A 19,788-nucleotide genomic window follows, 5' to 3' on the forward strand; every position below is an offset into this window, starting at 1 on the left:
TCTTACTAAGTTCCATGTGCTCCCCAACCCAGGCAACATCCTTGTAAATCTCCTCTGCACCTTTTCTATGGCTTCCACATCCTTCCTGTAATGAGGTGATCAGAACTGAGCACAGTACTCCAAGTGTGGTCTGACCAGGGTCTTATATAGCTGCAACATTATCTCACGACTCTTAAACTCAATTCCTTGATTGATGAAGGCCAGTACACCATACGCCTTCTTAACCACAGCCTCAACCTGCACAGTTGCTTTGAGCGTCCTATGAACTCAGACCCCAAGATCCTTCTGATCTTCCACTCTGCCAAGTGTCCTACCATTAATATTATATTCCACCATCCTATTTGACCTGCCAAAATGAACCACCTCACACTTATCTGGGTTGAACTCCATCTGCCACTTCTCCGCCCAGTTTTGCATCCTATCAATGTCTCGCTGCAACTTCTGACATCCCTCCTATCCACAACACCTCTTCTCAAGCGTTAAAGGGTATGAAGCACTAACACATCCAGTACAAATTTATACCAATAGAGATGCTACTGATTCGTTTCCAGTGGGAGAATACTTCTGACATAATATTCCAGCAACAAAGCTCTATCAGCCAATTCATTCAAAGGTCAGTTGCTTTTAGCTGGCAGTGGTATTAATCCCCGACTGGTCAAGCCATTAGTCACAGTTACTTGCATTTAATGGACATAAACTTGAACTCAACCCACAAAAATGTTACACAAGTTTCTTCCACATGATCAGCCATGATCTTATTGAATGATGGAGCAGGCTCGAGGAGCCAAATGGCCAAATTTGCTTCTAATTCTTATGTTCTTATGATAACTTCAAAGGAATATAAACTTTAAATAGCTTTGGTACTCTCAGATTAGGGAGGTGTAGAAAGGTGTAAAGGGAATGCAATTCGAATTGATATATCCAACAACTGTGCTGTTACATACGCTACACAAATCATTCCATTTCAAAGGGTGGTGAATAATCAAATTTTGGATATGAAAAATATCCCCGTAACCCCATCAGAAGTAGATTGATGTTTGTGTGTGATTAAAAATAAGTGTGAAAAATGACAAAACATATAGGTTACATAGCTGTTGCACTTTTGATATGGTTACAATAAAATGAAACTGAGAGATTAAGAGAGGAAGCTCTCCCAGTTCAGTTGAATTTATTTTCCAAAAACAGATCAACTTCAAATTTACCCTACATGCAATTCACTGATAGAAAATGTAAATATTATTCTAATTACTAAGAATTGGGAAATAAGAAGATGGAAATAGAGCGATGGTACACACACACAGATGGAGATTACATAGGATATCCAGCACAGAGACAGGCTGTTCAGACCAAACAGTCCAGGTGGTGCTTATGCTGCCTATCTAAATCTCCCATCCTAATCCTCTATTCACTTCTGCCTGATATATTGTCTTAAATACACCCATCCCAGTGATAAGCAACCTAGGCTAGTGAGTGGGCCGCATAAGTGGCTGACCATCATCTCAGTGGGCAGCAAGATTGAAATTAGACTTGTTCACTAACCATGACCCCATGAATAAGATTGAATACATGCTGAATATTTCACACTGAGTTGTGGAAAATGCTGCATCATTCATACATTAATAGAACTATCAACTTCAAATGGTGGAAATGAAATAAGTATTTACGCTTTGATTGGAAGCAGAGGGAGCACATGCTCTCATAGACAATGTTGTTCAATCATTTGAGCTTAAATTTTTTTAAGCCATTCACTTCATGTGCCCTTGCTTTGTGTATCACTTCAATCATTTGGTAGGAAAAAAAACTAAATGGATGGATACCAGCGGATTCCAGTAACCCTGTACATGGGCAATGGTCAAAGAAATGTCTCATGGGCCGCACCAGTTGCCACCAGTGATCTTCACTATTTACCTCAAAATCTCTGTGGTAGGGGTTTCCACATTCTCCCCACTCGTTGCTAGAGGTGTTTCTTCTGAATTCCCAATTGGATTTCTCGGTGAATATGTTATATTGACGGCCCCTAGTTCTGCTCTTCCCCACAAGGGGAAACTTTCTCTCTGTATTCCCCCTATTAAAACCTTTCATAATTTTAAGGACCTCAATGAGATCAGTCCTCAGCCCTCTTTTTTCAAGATAACAGAGATCCATCCTGGCAATCATTTTCTGATGATGTAGACCGACATATTACTGATATCATCCTTGTAAATCTTCTCTGCACCTTCTCCAGTGCCTCAATATCCTTTTTATAATATGGGGACCTGGACTGCAAGCAATACTCTGTGTGGCCTAAACAAGGCTTGGCACAGGTTTAGCATCACCTTTCAATTCTATCCCCCAGAAATAAAGTTTGGTTTGCTTATAAAGTCATAGAAAGTCATAGAAACCCTACAGTGCAGAAGGAGGCCATTCGGCCCATCGAGTCTGCACCGACCACAATCCTACCCAGGCCCTACCCCCACATATTTTACCTGCTAATCCCTCTAACCTACACATCTCAGGACTCTAAGGGGCAATTTTTAACCTGGCCAATCAACCTAACCCGCACATCTTTGGACTGTGGGAGGAAACTGGAGCACCCGGAGGAAACCCACGCAGACACGAGGAGAATGTGCAAACTCCACGCAGACAGTGACCCAAGCCGGGAATCGAACCCAGGTCCCTGGAGCTGTGAAGCAGCAGTGCTAACCACTGTGCTACCGTGCCGCCCACATTCTACCACCGTACTAACCTATGGTGCAACCTTCAGTGATTAATGTATTTGTACTTTGAGAACCCTTTGTTCCTCAACCCCACCTAGATTCGTACCTTCCAAGTAATAAGTAGAAGCAATAAGTTCTTCCAACTTAAATCTCGGTGAGGATAAATTTGTGCAGGGAAGTTGGTGGGGAACAGCAAAAGTGATTAGAGTATTTGACAGCAACTTGAGCTCAGCTCTTAAAAATTATGTATTCATCATAACCACTCCCCTGAACTACAGCCTAGTTCAGTCATTTAATTTCCTGAATGTGTACTGTTCATCATATACAAGACCTGGGAAGCCAGAAATCCATGCTTCAGTGATATATCATGCACTATGTATTTAATAGCTGGTTCACACAGAATATGTGCACTTTTTATCTGTTACAATTTAGATTTGTCTTGATATGTTTCTGTCTGATGTGGCTTTTTCTCAGTCTTAAATCAGATATTAAATCATAAATTCATGGAGCACAACATCCTGCTTACACTTCCCTGGAAAAAGATAAAATCTAATATTTGATAGCGATTTCATAAAAAAAACGCTGTCTCCAGCTTGTTGACACTTCTGCCGAATTTAGGCTAACACTCCAGTGTGATACTGAGGGATTGCAGCATTGTTGAAAGTGTGGTCTTCCTGATGAGATATTAAACTGAACTCTCATCTGTCCTGCTGTTCTTCAAAACTGTACCTTAGAAATGCAGTCTGAGAGGGCAGACTCAGTTCTGTGACTGACTTGAAAGACCTGGGATAGTCCAGCACTAACTCAATACAACGCTAGAATGCCAAACTAGATTTTGTGTCCCTGGAACAGCGTACAATGGGTAGAAGGAAAGAGTCCCCACCATGAAGTTAGTGCTGGAAAGGTGGTTCCATTAAGGTTGCCGATGTAACCTGTAGAGAAAAGGCCAGGGTTGGGGAGGTCATAAGATTCCTTGTCGAGTCCAGGAGAGCATTCTTACTCTTTCTAGACTACAAGGATCCTCATTAAAATAATTTTCTTTTTCAAACTTAGCATGCTCATTTGTGGACACTTTGTGAACTCCTTCCAAGGTTAATCTGTTGTAGCTAGTTCTATACAGATCTCAACTATCTGGTAGTAAAAGTGCTGCCATACGAATATAATAATTGGAGCTGGATTAGGCCACTCAGCCCCTCAAACTTGCTCTTCTATTCAATAAAATCATAAATGAGCTGATCTTAGCCTGATTTCCACACTCCTGCCTGTTTCCTGTAATCCTGGACTTCAAATAATTCAAAAATCTGACTCAGTCTTCAATATATCAATGGCCCAATTTTCACAGCTCTCTGGGTAGGGGATTTCAAAGATTCACAATCCTCTAAGAAAAGAAATTCCTCTTCATCTCCAACCACTGCTCTGAAACTATGGCCTCTAATTCTAGATTAGGATCTGAGACTCTGTGATTAGGCAGGCAATTATTACCTGAATCAGAGAGCTCACACTCCAAGTGGCCACCCTCATGGGTCTCACTGAGATAATTACAGTTCAAGTTGGGAAGTTTCCTGGCCTGAGCAATCCATCTCAGAAACAAGAATTTGGCTTTCACTTTCATTCTCACATTCGCTAAAGAAATTTCTTCTTGATTCCATATTTAATATCTTGGTGGCGATCTTTTATTGATGACTTCTAGGTTTGCTTTTCTCCACAAGCAGAAAGGTTTATACAGTAAATGGCAGAACCCTTAAGAGTATTGATAGGCAAAAGGATCTGGGTGTACAGGTACACAGGTCACTGAAAGTGGCAATGCAGGTGGAGAAGGTAGTCAAGAAGTCATACGGCATGCTTGTCTTCATCGGCCAGGGCTTTGAGTTTAAAAATTGGCAAGTCATGTTGCAGCTTTATAGAACCTTAGTTAGGCCGCACTTGGAATATAGTGTTCAATTCTGGTCGCCACACTATCAGAAGGATGTGGAGGCTTTGGAGAGGGTACAGAAAAGATTTACCAGGATGTTGCCTGGTATGGAGGGCATTAGCTATGAGGAGAGATTGGAGAAACTTGGTTTGTTCTCACTGGAACGACAGAGTTTGAGGGGCGACCTGATAGAAGTCTACAAGATTATGAGGGGCATGGACAGAGTGGATAGTCAGAAGCTTTTTCCCAGGGTGGAAGAGTCAATTACTAGGGGGCACAGGTCTAAGGTGCGAGAGGCAAGGTTTAAAGGAGATGTACGAGGCAGATTTTTTATATAGAGGGTGGTGGGTGCCTGGAACTCGTTGCCGGGGGAGGTAGTGGAAGCGGATACGGTAGTGACTTTTAGTGACTTTTTAGTCTTGACAAATACATGAATAGGATGGGAATAGAGGGATATGGTCCTCAGAAGGGTAGGGGGTTTAGTTAAGTCAGGCAGCATGGTTGGCGCAGACCTGGAGGGCCGAAGGGCCTATTCCTGTGCTGTAATTTTCTTTGTACTTTTGTTTTGTCTGTTCTATCGAAACCATTCACATACCTCAATCCTCCCCCTCCCCCAGATCTCTCGTCAGAAGAAAATAAATGCAGCCTGTTCAATTTTTCCTGATCAGTATAACCTCACAATTCTTGCATCAACCATGTGAATATTTTTTGCACCCTTCTCAATGTCTCTATTTCCTTTTTAAATAGGCTGGAACGAACCGACACACTCTATTTGTCACTGTCGTCCTTCGACCATTCACACTCAATTTCAGCAACAATTGTTTACAAATGTTTCTGCAATGAACACAAGTCTTTTGCCATCTCCAACACTTTAGATTAAGGCTTGTCTTCACAACAACAGTTATACATTAGATTTTTCTGCAACAACTACCAAGTTAATTCTGATTGATTCACTTTTTTCCATTTGATCACTATCTTCAGTATTTTCTCAAGGATTCAGAAAAACTGCACTCACTGGCAAGGACAAAGGAAGACTTACACTTCTCTTTGGGTGGACACTCATTGCAGAAAAACTGACAAATTATTTTGGAATAATTTTGATTGGTCCTGATGTAAATGCAGGTCTTCTTCCTTCCTTTCCTTCCTCCCTGTTCCAACTGGATATTAATATATTTCTTCAAATTCATAAACTTTTTTCTGAATTAAATTTGTGGCTGAACTGCTCGTATCACCAAGCTCCCACAGGTGGAGTCTTTCATCCATCTCTTTCTTTCACTGACAGCCCTGCTGACATCACAAAAGTCACACTTTGAGTGCAGTGAAAATGAAGCTCAAACACAGATTAGTTCTCGGAATTGGAATTTTTGCCCTGGGTTCTACTGCACTCATTTGCACATCACTGGATGTAAAGCCTTAGATGAACTTGTGCAATTGGACAGCAGTTTAGAACATCTTTTTGCATAATAAAACATCCTTGATGTATTTAAGAATGATTACCTGGTGCAGTTTGATTAACACAATTCAAAATGAGTTGATCACAAAAAATGCACATTTTTTGAGTATTTGGTTCACTGCATGTAAGTATCCTGAGTTTAATTATTTGAAAATAACTTATAAAACGTACAAAAACCACTTATTAGTTACAAAGTTAGGCAGCAGTCAGTTTAATTGCAAAATAATATTTTACGCTTTTAAAAGTGCGGGTTAGGTTGATTGGCCCCTTAGTGTCACAGGGATTAGCGGGGTTATGGGAATAAGGCCTGTTGGGATTGTTGTCGGTGCAGGCTCAATGGGCCAAATCGCCTCCTACTGCACGGTAGGGATTCTATGATTCTATTAAAAGATGCCTGTTAGTGTCCTTGTGCCTAATAAACAGCCTAAATGTATTAAACCTCCTCAAAAGCCTAAAAACAAGTGCAATGAACAGAAATTCAGATGGCGATGAATTCCATTCAAGGGCCTAACCAATTTAATATACAGCTCCCACTTCAAGTGCAATTTTTTGCACTGGTTTGGGTGACATTGGTCAAATTGTACTGAAAACAGCATGGCCCAGTGGAAACATTCTTGCACACAATTTTCCCACTCTGTGAAATACGCATCTAAGAAGCACAATTTCACAAGGTAAATGTTCTGAGCATTACTCTGTGGGCTAAAACAATGGAAGCAACAGTCAGCCCTGATTTCACACATTCTCCACTGATGTGTTATTTTGTAAAGATACGTTTGAACATGTGTGTAAAACTGCTGAAGCTACTATTATCACATAATGATCCCTGTATTCAATCACGGCACGGTAGCACAGTGGTTAGCACTGCTGCTTCACAGCTCCAGGGTCCCGGGTTCGATTCCCGGCTCGGGTCACTGTCTGTGTGGAGTTTGCACATTCTCCTTGTGTCTGCGTGGGTTTCCTCCGGGTGCTCCGGTTTCCTCCCACAGTCCAAAGATGTGCGGGTTAGGTTGATTGGCCACGTTAAATATTGTCCCTTAGAGTCCTGAGATATGTAGGTTAGAGGGATTAGCGGGTAAATATGTGGGGGTAGGGCCTGGGTGGGATTGTGGTCGGTGCAGACTCGATGGGCCGAATGGCCTCCTTCTGCACTGTAGGGTTTCTATGATTTCTATGATTCAGTTCTCAGACTTATAAATCTTGTTGAATGTCGGATAAGGGCATCAGGGGATATGGAGTTTCGGCAGCTATATGGAGTTGGGTTACAGATCAACATTGAAAGGACTGAATAGTGAAATACGCTGAAGGGCCTCCTCTTGTTCCTGTATTCCTAGATGCGCAGGAGTTACCCAATTAGCAAATACATCTCTGTCATCAACATGAAGCACGTGGTCAGATACAGTAATTGATGGAAGAGAGATTGGCAAGAGGAAGAATTACTGCATTTTTTGGGCAGGATTATTTGAAATATCTTGGTATAAAATTGCAATGGAAGTTACAGTCAAGTAGAATCTGAAGAATGGGCAGAACCCATGATAATGTTGACAGGTCCAATAACTATCTCACTCCAAAACACAAGAGAGTGACCATAGCCAATATTTCTCAGAATATATCCCTCCTGCAAATTAAGGAAAGAAAATATGATGAGGCAAGGGGCTCAGATGTTAGCAAACACTCCTGCAAAACTGACAAGGGAAATATCCTGGATTCATGAATGTGGCTGCATGTCTGCAGTAGAAAACTTTGCAACAACGTTGAACTGTTCTTTTAGCGGCTATTGTGAGACTGCAGCAATATTTATAGATTTACTTTCAGAAAGGGAACCACCCAGCAAACTTCCTTAGAGAGTGGGAAGCAAGAGAAGGCAAAAAAAAAGGAAGAGTTGCATTTACATAGCACTTTTCAGCCACAGGACATCCCAAAGAGCTTTAAAATCAATGACGCACATTTGATATGTGGTCCCTACTGTAATGTAGGCAACACAGCAGGAAATCTGAACATAGCGCCCTTTAAAGATGGCCCCGATCTCAGTGGAACAGGCCTTGCCAGCTCTTTCAGGCCCTACCCTGCCAGAGTATCGCCACAAACCATGTCCCTGATTCTCAGTGCAGTACCAGAAAACCTGGCAAGATAAATGTTAGTTTTCCATCTAATTTATTTATTTATCGAATGCAGAGTCCCTAAGCCAAGCAGTTTCTTCCTATCCTGCTTGTTGGGTGTGGATAGACCTCTGCTGAGTCTGTGGATTGGATACTCTTATATGATGTGATGCATCATTTGCTCTCTCTCCTACAGGTGCATAGGGGGCTGTAACTAACGCCCAAACTGTGGAAGTTGGCTAAGTAGGGGCTGTGGTTAGTCCTGAACCTATTGAGGGTGAACCACTCTTTCCTTGGAAGGTTGAAGCCAGGCAGCTGTCCAAACTTGTCCAAACCACACTGAAGCATCACTGTATCCTCCTCACAGCTCATCCTCGCACCCAGCTTTGTGTCATCTGCAAATTGGAGATTCTACATCCCTCATCTAAATCATTAATATATATATAGTGAATAGCTGGTGTCCGAGGACCGATCGCTGAGGTACCGCACAAGTCACTGCCTCCCATTTGGAAAAAAATGCATTTATTCTGACTCTTTGTTTCCTGTCTACCAACCAGTTTTCTATCCTTCTCAATACACTGTGCCCCATCCCATTCGTTTTAATTTTACACATTCATCTCTTATGTGGGACTTTGTCAAAAGCCTTCTGAAAATCCAAATAAACCACATAAACATGCTTCCCTCATCAACTCTACGAGTTACATACTCAAAGAATTCCAGTAGGTTTGTCGAGCATTATTTTCCTTTCATAAATCCATGTTGACTCTGTCCAATCCTGCCACTGTTTTCCAAGTGTTCTGCTTTAAAATCTTTGATAATGGACTCTAGAATTTTCCCCACTTTCCACATCAGGCTGACTGCTCTATAACTCCCTGTTTTTCTCTACCTCCCTTTTTAAATAGTGGGGTTACATTAGCTAGGAACAGTTCCAGAGTCTGTACTTGTTTGTCATGTCAAACGATTCCCCTTTCATTTGTCTGGGTGGAATTTCTGTTGAAGTCCTATGTGGGAGTTTTTTCCAGATCAGGTTTTCTTGATGGGGGTTGTACCTTGGGTGGGCTGAATAGATCAACATGAAGTGGCGGGTGGGTGGCCGGGGGGTGCTGGGGGGGTGGGGGGGGGGGGGGGGTTGGGGGGGGCGTGGGTGGCAATGCAAACTTTTTCTATTATTTTGTGAGTTGTTGCAAGCTGGCAGATATTTAGAGGAGTAATGTTTGCCAGAACAGGGAGCCAAAGGAGTGCTTTTGAGCGTAATGTTCCATAAATGACACGCATAGTAACATTCAGCTAAGTGTCAATTCTGTGTGTGTGTGAGATGATCTTGACCAAACAGGGGTGCAGTATTCTGCCACTGAGTATGAGAGTGTGAGTGCTAAGGTTCAGAGGGTGGTGATAGCAGCAGCCTCTGCTGAGCCGGCTAAGCTTGAAAACATAGAAAATAGGAGCTCTTTGAATCTGCTCCGCCATTCATTATGATCATGGCTGATCATCAACATCTGGAGTAAAACCCCTTACCCTCACATGAATGCCAAATTTAAAAAAAAGTTGAGGTCTAGTCAGACTTAATTACATACCTCAAGGCTTCTGATCTGGTCCCTAACAAACTGCTTCTTGAAAACATACAATGTTTTGGCATCAATTGCTTTCTGTGTTAGTGAATTCCACAGGCTCTACGAAAAGAAATGTCTCCTTATGTCTGTCTTAATGGTTTACGCTGTATCCTCAGGTTGTGACCACTGGTTCTGGACTCTTCCCACCATCAGAAACACCCTTCTTGCATCTACCTTGTCTCGTCCTGTTAGAATGCTATAGGTTTCTATGAGATCCCCCTCATTCTTCCAAACTCCAGCGAATATAATCCTAACAGATTCAATCTCCCTTCGTATGTCAGTCCCACCGTCCGAGGAATCAGTGAGGCTAGTTTGGCAATCAAGTTGTTTCTGGACTTCATCTTGGCTGCAGTTGTTTTTAGATGTTCCCAGAAGGTCAGTATCCTAGCTGGAATTTTTTTTCAGTTTGAAACTGACACACTGACAAATTGTGTTTTTTACACCACCTCCTGATTTTTACTGTCGCCCTTTGATTGCTTGTCAGTTTGACCTGCAAGAGAGATGGAAGTGGTTAGTCTGTGGCCTGTGAAATGACTGTTAGAACTTTTGATGTAGTTTGCATAAGTATGCACAAGGAGTTGTGCGAGAAAAGTGAATGCAATGTGAAGTGTAAAAAAACCTATCTGGAAAATGTTCTAATCAAATAAATGCAGAATGTTGTTTCTGGCAGTTTGAAAGATTTGGGTGTGGTTGTGAGTAAAGTAGGTGTGACGCACAGCCATGTCTGTGATTGGTGGAAAGATGTTGATATAGGAAATGGGGAAGAATGTTGTTTCAGGAGTGTATTCATGAATGAAAGAGATGCAAAGATTAAGCTGTTAGCTTGGTAGCTCCGGTAAGATCATTAAATAGTGTTATCCTTCATCTCTAGTCATGATGCTGCCAGCATTATTACCATGCAGAACCAGCTCCCACCATGTCTGCTCTGGCATCTCTCACCTATCAGAGCCTCCTACCTGCCTCTTCCCTGTTCTATCAACACTTCTACTGTGGCATCACAAAGAAGGCAATGTCTTGTCTGTCATCATTCTTCCTTTGTTTATACAAATATCTTTCTATGAAGCAATGCTAAACCTCCCTCTTCCAGAGGCACAGGTTGGCTTTCAGCAAATTGTCTCTCAGACAGCAAACTGCCATGAGTAACATATTTCCAGTTGGCATTTTGTTTTAGTTTATTAGTGTCACAAGTAGGCTTACATTAACACTGCAATGAAGTCACTGTGAAAATCCCCTAGTCACCACACTCCAGCATCTGTTTGGGTACACTGAGGGAGAATTTAGCATGGCCAATGCACTTAACCAGCACATCTTTCGGACTGCGGAAGGAAACCAGACTAACCGGAATGTACCCACACAGACACGGGGAGAACGTGCAAACTCCACAGACAGTAACCCAAGCCAGGAATCAAACCCTGATCTCACAGTCCTAACCACTGTGCCATTGTGCCGCCCCATATTGTTTGAAGGATTAAAATTAGACCCAGTTGAAATAATTTGAGTCTTTCAATGTCATCATGTGGACTCACTGCACTCACAAAACAAGAGAAATTGTTTAATTGTGAGAGCAAGCTTCAGACTCAAAGGCTTTGATTCTCCTGAATTGGGGCTGTGTAGACGCCAAGAGGAAACTCTCCCATTTTCCCGCTAGTGCTGGCAGCATCTGTCAGATGGGATTCATCCAACTGATGGCTGTAAATATATGCATTCTAGGAAACACACCAAGCAGCCTGGCTCTTCAGAGATCTTTTTAAAGGATGCCCCAATCTCTGTGCTTGGAGACAGATCCGCCTCTGCCCAAAAAAATGAAATGGCAATCCCCCCACTAACCAGGAGAGTACCACCAAGGCCTAGCCCCTCACCAAAGAGGGCCATCTCCTCACCCACAAATACCCCCCACCCTCCCTGCCCTACCCACACCATAAGTAAGAAGTTTAACAACACCAGGTTAAAGTCCACAGATGAACCCACACCACGCAGGCATGAATGAGGGTGACACAACCACACCACTCAGCCCCCCCATTCAGCCTCCTTCCCAAATCAAACCCAGTCCCCCCCCCCCCCCCCCCCCGCTTCAGAGTTCACATCCCTCTTTGTAATATATATAAATGATTTGGAGGAAAATGTTTGATTAGTAAGTTTGCAGATGACACAAAGGTTGGTGGATTTGCGGATAGCGATGAGGACCATCAGAGGATACAGCAGGATATAGCTGGAGACTTGGGCGGAGAGATGGCAGATGGAGTTTAATCCAGACAAATGTGAGGTAATGCATTTTGGAAGGTCTAATACAGAAAGGAAATATACAGTAAATGGCAGAACCCTTAAGAGTATTGATAGGCAAAGGGATCTGGGTGTACAGGTACACAGGTTACGGAAAGTGGCAATGCAGGTGGAGAAGGTAGTCAAGAAGGCATACAGCATGCTTGCCTTCATCGGCCAGGGCACTGAGTTTAAAAATTGGCAAGTCATGTTGCAGCTTTATAGAACCTTAGTTAGGCCACACTTGGAATATAGTGTTCAATTCTGGTCGCCACACTACCAGAAGGATGTGGAGGCTTTGGAGAGGGTACAGAAAAGATTTACCAGGATGTTGCCTGGTATGGAGGGCATTAGCTATGAGGAGAGATTGGAGAGACTTGATTTGTTCTCACTGGAACGGTGGAGGTTGAGGGGCGACCTGATAGAAGTCTACAAGATTATGAGAGGCATGGACAGAGTGGATAGTCAGAAGCTTTTTCCCAGGGTGGAAGAGTCAATTACTAGGGGGCACAGGTTTAAAGTGCGAGGGGCAAGGTTTAAGGGAGATGTACGAGGCAGATATTTTACACAGAGAGTAGTGGGTGCCTGGAACCCGTTGCCGGGGGAAGTAGTGGAAGCGGATACGGTAGTGACTTTTAAGGGGCGTCTTGACAAATACATGAATAGGATGGGAATAGAGGGATATGGTCCCTGGAAGGGTAGGGGGTTTTAGTTAAGTTGGTAGGTGCAGGCTTGGAGGGCCGAAGGGCCTGTTCCTGTGCTGTAATTTTCTTTATTCTTTGGTGTTCTTCCCTCAGACCCCCACTCAGGCCCAGTTTCAGGCCACATGTCTTGGCAGTGCCAATGGTGCCCTGGCACCAACACCATGGTCTGGCACCTGGCTGGACTGTTCCATCTAGCTGTGGCAGATGTGAAAATCAGCCCTGACATGGTGAGCTAATCAATGTATTTTACTCCCTTATTATTTTTGGTGAACTTGCTTATTTTCTTCTTTTCAAGTAAATATGCAGCCACCACCAAAATAAATGAATTGATCACGCACTCATTTGCTGTTTGTGGGATCTTGCTGTGTGCAGCTTCACTTACATTTGCTGACATAACAAAAGAGCAAGATTTAATGAATAGTTAATTGTCCGTGAGATGCTTTGGGATATTCCGTCAAGGTTACAAGGTATTTTACAGCATCAGCTCTTGCTTCCTTTTGCTATGTTGATGTGGCTTTGCTTGGCATCAACGAGCTGTTGTTCAAATGAAATCAAAGTTTGAATCTCAGGCACACTCATGGGATTCTTTGTTTAACTCATAGCCTTACTTGTTAAGACAGCTCTTAAAAAGGGAGAGAGCAATTAATCCTTGCAAGAAAATTTAGATGACTTGTATTTTGGAAGTTTTGAAGAATTTACTTGAGATACTGGATTAATCACTGCCGGAATTGTAATGGAGTACACTGTAGGTCAAGATTTATTTTGCACTCAAGGTTCCTTGGATGCTGTTACATTTCAGAGTGTGTATTAAGGTGCAACAGAATGTTTAGATTGTACAATCATTATTCATCAACGCACAGCTTGCTTCTTACTGGTCAAAGGGATACCTGCTGCTAAAAAGCTGATAGAGCGCAGGGAACTGTGGATGAGGTTATTTCAGAGTAGGTTTCTGTTGGGAAAAATAAATGTTTACAGTGAGCAAAAAAAAGGGCCATTACTTCCTTGGAGTGGCAAGCAATGGCAGATTGCCACTCTCTATGCACTTACCTGTGCTATATTTATTACAGTAAGAAGTCTCACAACACCAGATTTAAGTCCAACAGGTTTATTTGGTAGCACAAGCCACAAGCTTTCAGAGCAGTGCTCCTTCATCAGGTGAGAGGTTAGAAGAGGTCTCACCTGACGAAGGAGCAGCGCTCGGAAAGCTTGTGGCTTGTGCTACCAAATAAACCTGTTGGACTTTAACCTGGTGCCGTGAGACTTCTTACTGTGCTTACCCCAGTCCCACACCGGCATCTCCACATCATGGCTATATTTATTAAGCAGCTGTATCATCTGACCTTCCTGACATGGACCAGGTGGGACTCGGGCAGTGAAGTGTAAACGAAGTCGAGTGAAGGAGGACACGCCCTCTTTTTGCAGCATTAGCTGCCATAAAGCAAGTGAGTTTAAATGTCCCATTGGAAATAACAAGCCAGGGAGAAGTTATCTGTTTCAGGTAAGTGGGTGGGATTTGAGGGGTGGGGCCTATCGAGGGGGAGTCGGACACTGAGCGGGGCTGTTCAGCCATGGGGGGGGTTTGGATATCGGGGGTTAAGGATCAGCCATCAGGGAGGTGGTTCAGATTTGGGGAATGTTGGACATTTCGGGGGGGAGTTCCAATATCGGGGATGGAGGATGTCGGACATCGGGTTTTTGAATACTTGAATACTGGAGATGGGAGGGCGGACACTGGGGGAGGTTGAAGTGGATAGACATGAGGATGTAGGGAGTTTGGACATTGGCAGATGGTGGGGTTGGTTCGAGGGGTTGGGTGTTAGGAGTCCCCTGGGGAGGGGAGTCAGGAGTCTAGCAGGGTGTGGGGGCTGGGCGGAAGTGTGGCATGAGGAGCTCAGCCTTTGTGTTTAAAATAGTTACACTTAGGTTAGAAGTGCTTTTATTCTTCTAACTCTGAAGTTAATGATTTAGATCCCTTTGTTGAATGGTTCCCAGCCCAGTGTAATTGTTCAGGGGAAGTTAGCACTTCCGGACAATTGCCAGGTAAACTCTTACCTGGGAACTTCCCAAAGATTCCCCAGCGCAACTTAGAGTAACCCCCAAATTGAATGCTGGAGAATCAGAACATTACAGCTCACAACTTTCTATGTGGAATACTGCAGTTGCTGGAAATCTGAGATTAAAACAGAAAATGCTGGAATGTGGCCAGAACTTTCTGGCCATTCATGCTTGCGGGATCCCCTGGTCCCGCCGACAACACCGCCCCACTGTGTGTTTCCTGGCAGTGAGGAGTATATTCAGTGGAAAATCCTATGACCAGAAGATCCAACTGCCAGCCAATGGCAGGCCACCTCCCGCTACTGAAAAATACACCATAGGGAGTGGGGGAGATGGGATAGAAAAATCCTGCCATCTAAATTCTGTTTCTTTTTGTATTGTTGGTGCGTGGCTAGCTGAGAATTTCCAGCATTTTCTGTTTTTATTGTTGAAGGATTTTGGAAGTTGAATTTTGCACTTCAAGGGCGAATGAAAAAAATCATCATAGAAACCCTACAGTGCAGAAGGAGGCCATTCGGCCCATCGAGTCTGCACCGACCACAATCCCACCCAGGCCCTACCCCTACCCCCACCCCCACATATTTACCCGCTAATCCCTCTAACCTACGCATCTCAGGACTCTAAGGGGCAATTTTTAACCTGGCCAATCAACCTAACCCGCACATCTTTGGACTTTTGTCCATGAAGCACATTGGAGGATGTCAGACATCGGGTTTTTGAATACTGGAGGTGGGAGGTGAGCATCTCAAGGATGTGACAGGTATTATATAAATGCAGGCACTTCCTTATTCAAATTGTTGCAATAGCTCTGCATGCATATTGCACCAGAAAAAAAACATTTAAGTTTCTACTTCATCATGTTGTACTTCTTTGATCATTTTATGAGATTTACTTTGACACGGTCTCATAACCATACTTCACAGTACTAGACATTCCAGACAAAGGAACATGAAACAGGAGCAGGAGTAGGCCACTCAGCACTTTGAGCTTGCTCCACCATTCAATAATCTGGCTAATCTGGTTGTGGTCTCAGATTCACTTCCCTGTCTGCCTCTTACCACCAACAACCTGTCCTGGTCCCCACATGCCGACACTATAGTCAAGAAAGCCCACCAACGTCTCTACTTTCTCAGAAGACTAAGGAAATTTGGCATGTCAGCTATGATTCTCACCAAACTTTACAGATTCACCATAGAAAGCAATCTTTCTGGTTGTATCACAGCTTGGTATGAATCCTGCTCTGTCCAAAACCGCAAGAAACTACAAAATTTGTGAATGTAGCCCAATTCCTCACGCAAACCAGCCTCCCAACCATTGACTCTGTCTACACTTCCCGCTGCCTCGGCAAAGCAGTCAGCATAATTAAGGACCCCACGCACCCCGGACATTCTCTCTTCCATCTCCTTCCGTCGAGAAAAAGATACAGCTTCTTCCCTGCTTCCATCAAACTTTTGAATGGACCTACCCTGCATTAAGTTGATCTTTCTCTACACCCTAGCTATGACTGTAACACTACATTCTGCACTCTCTCATTTCCTTCTCTATGAACAGTATGCTTTTCTGTATAGCGCGCAAGAAACAATACTTTTCACTGTATACTAATACATGTGACAATAATACATCAAATCAAATCAAATCAAAACCAACCAAAATCGTTGGCTCTCCTTTATCTCTCAAAAATCTATCCAGCTCAGCCTTGAATAATAAATTTAAATGCCCAGCCACCACTGCTTTCTGGGGAAGAGAATTCCACACACCAAGAGAAGAAAAGTCTCCTTGGCTCTGTCTTAAAAGGTGGGCCTCTTATTCTTAAACGCTGTCCCTTAAACAAATCCGACAGTTGTTTTACACCTCTGTTGCAGTGATTTTGTTCTCCACTCGGTTATATATTTAGTTATTCTTCCTGTGAAAATACCTTCTCTTTGCAAAAACGAAGCACCATTTTAATGACCACTTATTGACCTGTTAATTCTTTTCAAGCTTGTGCAGAACTGGGATCGGGTGGCTGTCAGATATTGGGACAATATATGTCGATGCAGTTTAGTTTGATATTTGGTGTGCTGGTGGCAGCAATGACAGAAATCCAGTGACTGATTGACAGGTTGCTGATGCTGGGAAACAGAATTGCTCAGTCAACACTCGACCGAGATGCATAATTTCTTTATCACAAAAGGCCCCTACTTGCCTAATGACCAATCAGATATGGCTGAATTTGACAATTCTGTAGATGGTACGTGAACAGATTGCAAGGAATATGTCTCATAACTCTCTATTTAGTCTATTCAGTGAGTGAAAACTTATAATTTTTGCCTTAAGCAAGCTCCCAAAACCTGATCCATGCATTCCTACCTCAAGGAAGGTCACATACCTTATTTAGAATACCTGCTCTAACTGTTACTTCACAAATTCACAAACCTGATTTAAACATAATAAATGTCTTTATTATTGATATTGGCAGTGCTCAGTTAACAAAGATTGTCAATTCACTGGCTAAGTTCTCCAAAAGATAGCAGTAAATGGCACTATATGTTATTGAACAGACTCACAACTATTCTGCTTGATGCTGGTTCCAAGGATTAATAACAGCCAATTTTGATCAGGAGGTTGATGAAACAGTACTGCATACTTACCCTGCAATTAATTGCAAATGATTTCTCAATAAACTAGCAGTAATAATAATGCAATCCTTTAGCGTGAATATCATGGCACAACGTATAAAATCTATATCACAATAAATAACCCATACCCTGGAGCAATTTCATGGCAATATTTAACACCAGGATTCTGATTGCAGTCATAAAGCACTCAAGTTTTATTCTTATAGTTTATGACTGATGTGTCACCCTGCCTCGATACCTATGACTATGAATATAAACCATCTCACCTCCACAATTTAAAGTGCTGCTCTGAGCTTCCCTCTTTAACCACTGTGTATCAATTTAAATAATCTGAAATAATTATAGCCATATTTAACTCATTTATTCCATATGTACCATTTAACTAACCTGACAGCCATGCACAAATGTTCAAATAACTTATCATTGGGCATAAAATGGAGAATATGAGTGGAATCTATTACCTCGCATGCATTTAAAACCACCTATTGCTTCTCATAGGAGCTGCACTTTCACCTCACTCAGTCACTGTTAGCATGTATTAACAATCAGCAAACACCTATTACTTAATGTAAAACATTAAAATTAATAAACTAAGGATATTTGACACTCTTAATTTTTAAATTTATCTTAAAGCATGTATTGTAGCTGAACTTGTCCTCAAACTACCCACCACTTTACTGAGGTGCTAAATTTCTTTAGTTTTCTCATCATTCTTCCTGTCACACATAACTCGGTGTCATCCACAAAATTAAATGCTCTACTTACAAACTTGAGAGCTGTTCCTGGAGGGGAATCGGGAGACCAAATCTGTCCAATGGGAACTAATTGATTAAACATCCTCTCTTCCTTAAGAAAGCCAATTCATTGTCCAACCTACAGCTTCCTCATTGAAACTATTAGTTTTGACCCGGTGCAGTTTTCTTGCAAAGAAATATTTCCTGAAAGTCATTGAATCACAGAATGACACATATAGCACAAAATCAGACCATTCTGCCCATCATATTTGTGCTAGCTCTTTGAAAAAGTTATTCAATTAGTTCCACTCCCTATCTCTTATCTCCTGCAAATATTTTTGCTAAAAGTTATTATTCAATATGCTTCTATCACCCTTTCAGTCAGTACTTCCCAAATCATTGCATATAAATATTGTGCCTCCTCTAACCTTTGGTTCTTTTGCCATTTACCCTAAATCTCTGTCCTCTGGTTGCCAATGAGTGGAACAGTTTCTTCCCATTTACTTTATCAAAAGCCTTCAGAATTTTGATAAGTCTTGTTTTAATGATTTCTGAAGAATAATCCCACCTTCTCTAGTCTGTTCACATAAATGGAGATCCTTATGTAGATTAAATAAAGTCAAGGTAAACAACATATACCGTCACTTACTCTGTTAAATTGGCAGATAATGACAACAAATTCTCTAAGTGTGATCTTCTTTCCAATAACCCAAGTTGATAAGGATTTTATTCCTTATCATGATGCTTTTAAACATGTAAGCAGCACAAACTGATCACTGTTTTTGCAAATAAGCAGAATGCAATGCCTAAAATCATGCACCTGATATCATTTAAAGCGATGAGTCTATGTTTGCTGGATGTAAGGGTCTTTATGTATAACTTTGTGTAATTTCATACACACAAACATATGAATCTGGAGCAGGAGTAGACCATTCAGTCCCTTGAGCCTGCTCCGCCATTCAATAAGATCATGGCAGATCTGTCTCTGATCTCAATCCACTTTCCTTACTACCTCCTGTCCCCATCGACGCTCAAGTCAATCAAGAATCTATCTAACACAGCCCTAAAAAATATTCAGTGGGCGTGATCTTATGAGAAAAATTCTAAGTGCTGAACAAGGAGAAAACGGGAGTGAATGGCATCGTTTTTTGCAGCGAGCTGTGAGTTGCACAGTGGAACTCAGTGCAAAAAAAGTGAAGGGAGGCAAAACTCACCAGTGAAGATGGCTGCAGAGCGCTTGGGGTGCCATTGTGCATCTGCACAATGGCACCCCAAGCAGCATTGCCCAGCCATGCCCCCAACCACCCAGGGGCTTCAATGGCCTCCGCACTGCCCCATCCCCCGGCACCCCGGAGAGGCCATCACACCTGATTTCTGCTGATGGAGACCAGCTGTGTTTCTTACTGGTGTGAGGACCAACCGGCAAGGAGCTAAGTGTAAATGGGCTCGGATGATGCTGGAGAGAATTTTGGCAGTAGATTAACATCTTCCCTCTTATTCATTTTAAAGTTGATCAGGAGTACCTTGCTCGAGCTCCTGCTGGCTGTTAATTTTCTGCATAAACTTAGAAGCATTCCACTAATTTTGCTTATTGGAAAATCTAGAAAAGGAAAAGATGTGAAGCCAATCATTTAAAGGTTCAGTCACACTG

Source organism: Mustelus asterias, chromosome 3 (genome assembly GCF_964213995.1).
Source record: "Mustelus asterias chromosome 3, sMusAst1.hap1.1, whole genome shotgun sequence".
Classification (NCBI taxonomy): domain Eukaryota; kingdom Metazoa; phylum Chordata; class Chondrichthyes; order Carcharhiniformes; family Triakidae; genus Mustelus; species Mustelus asterias.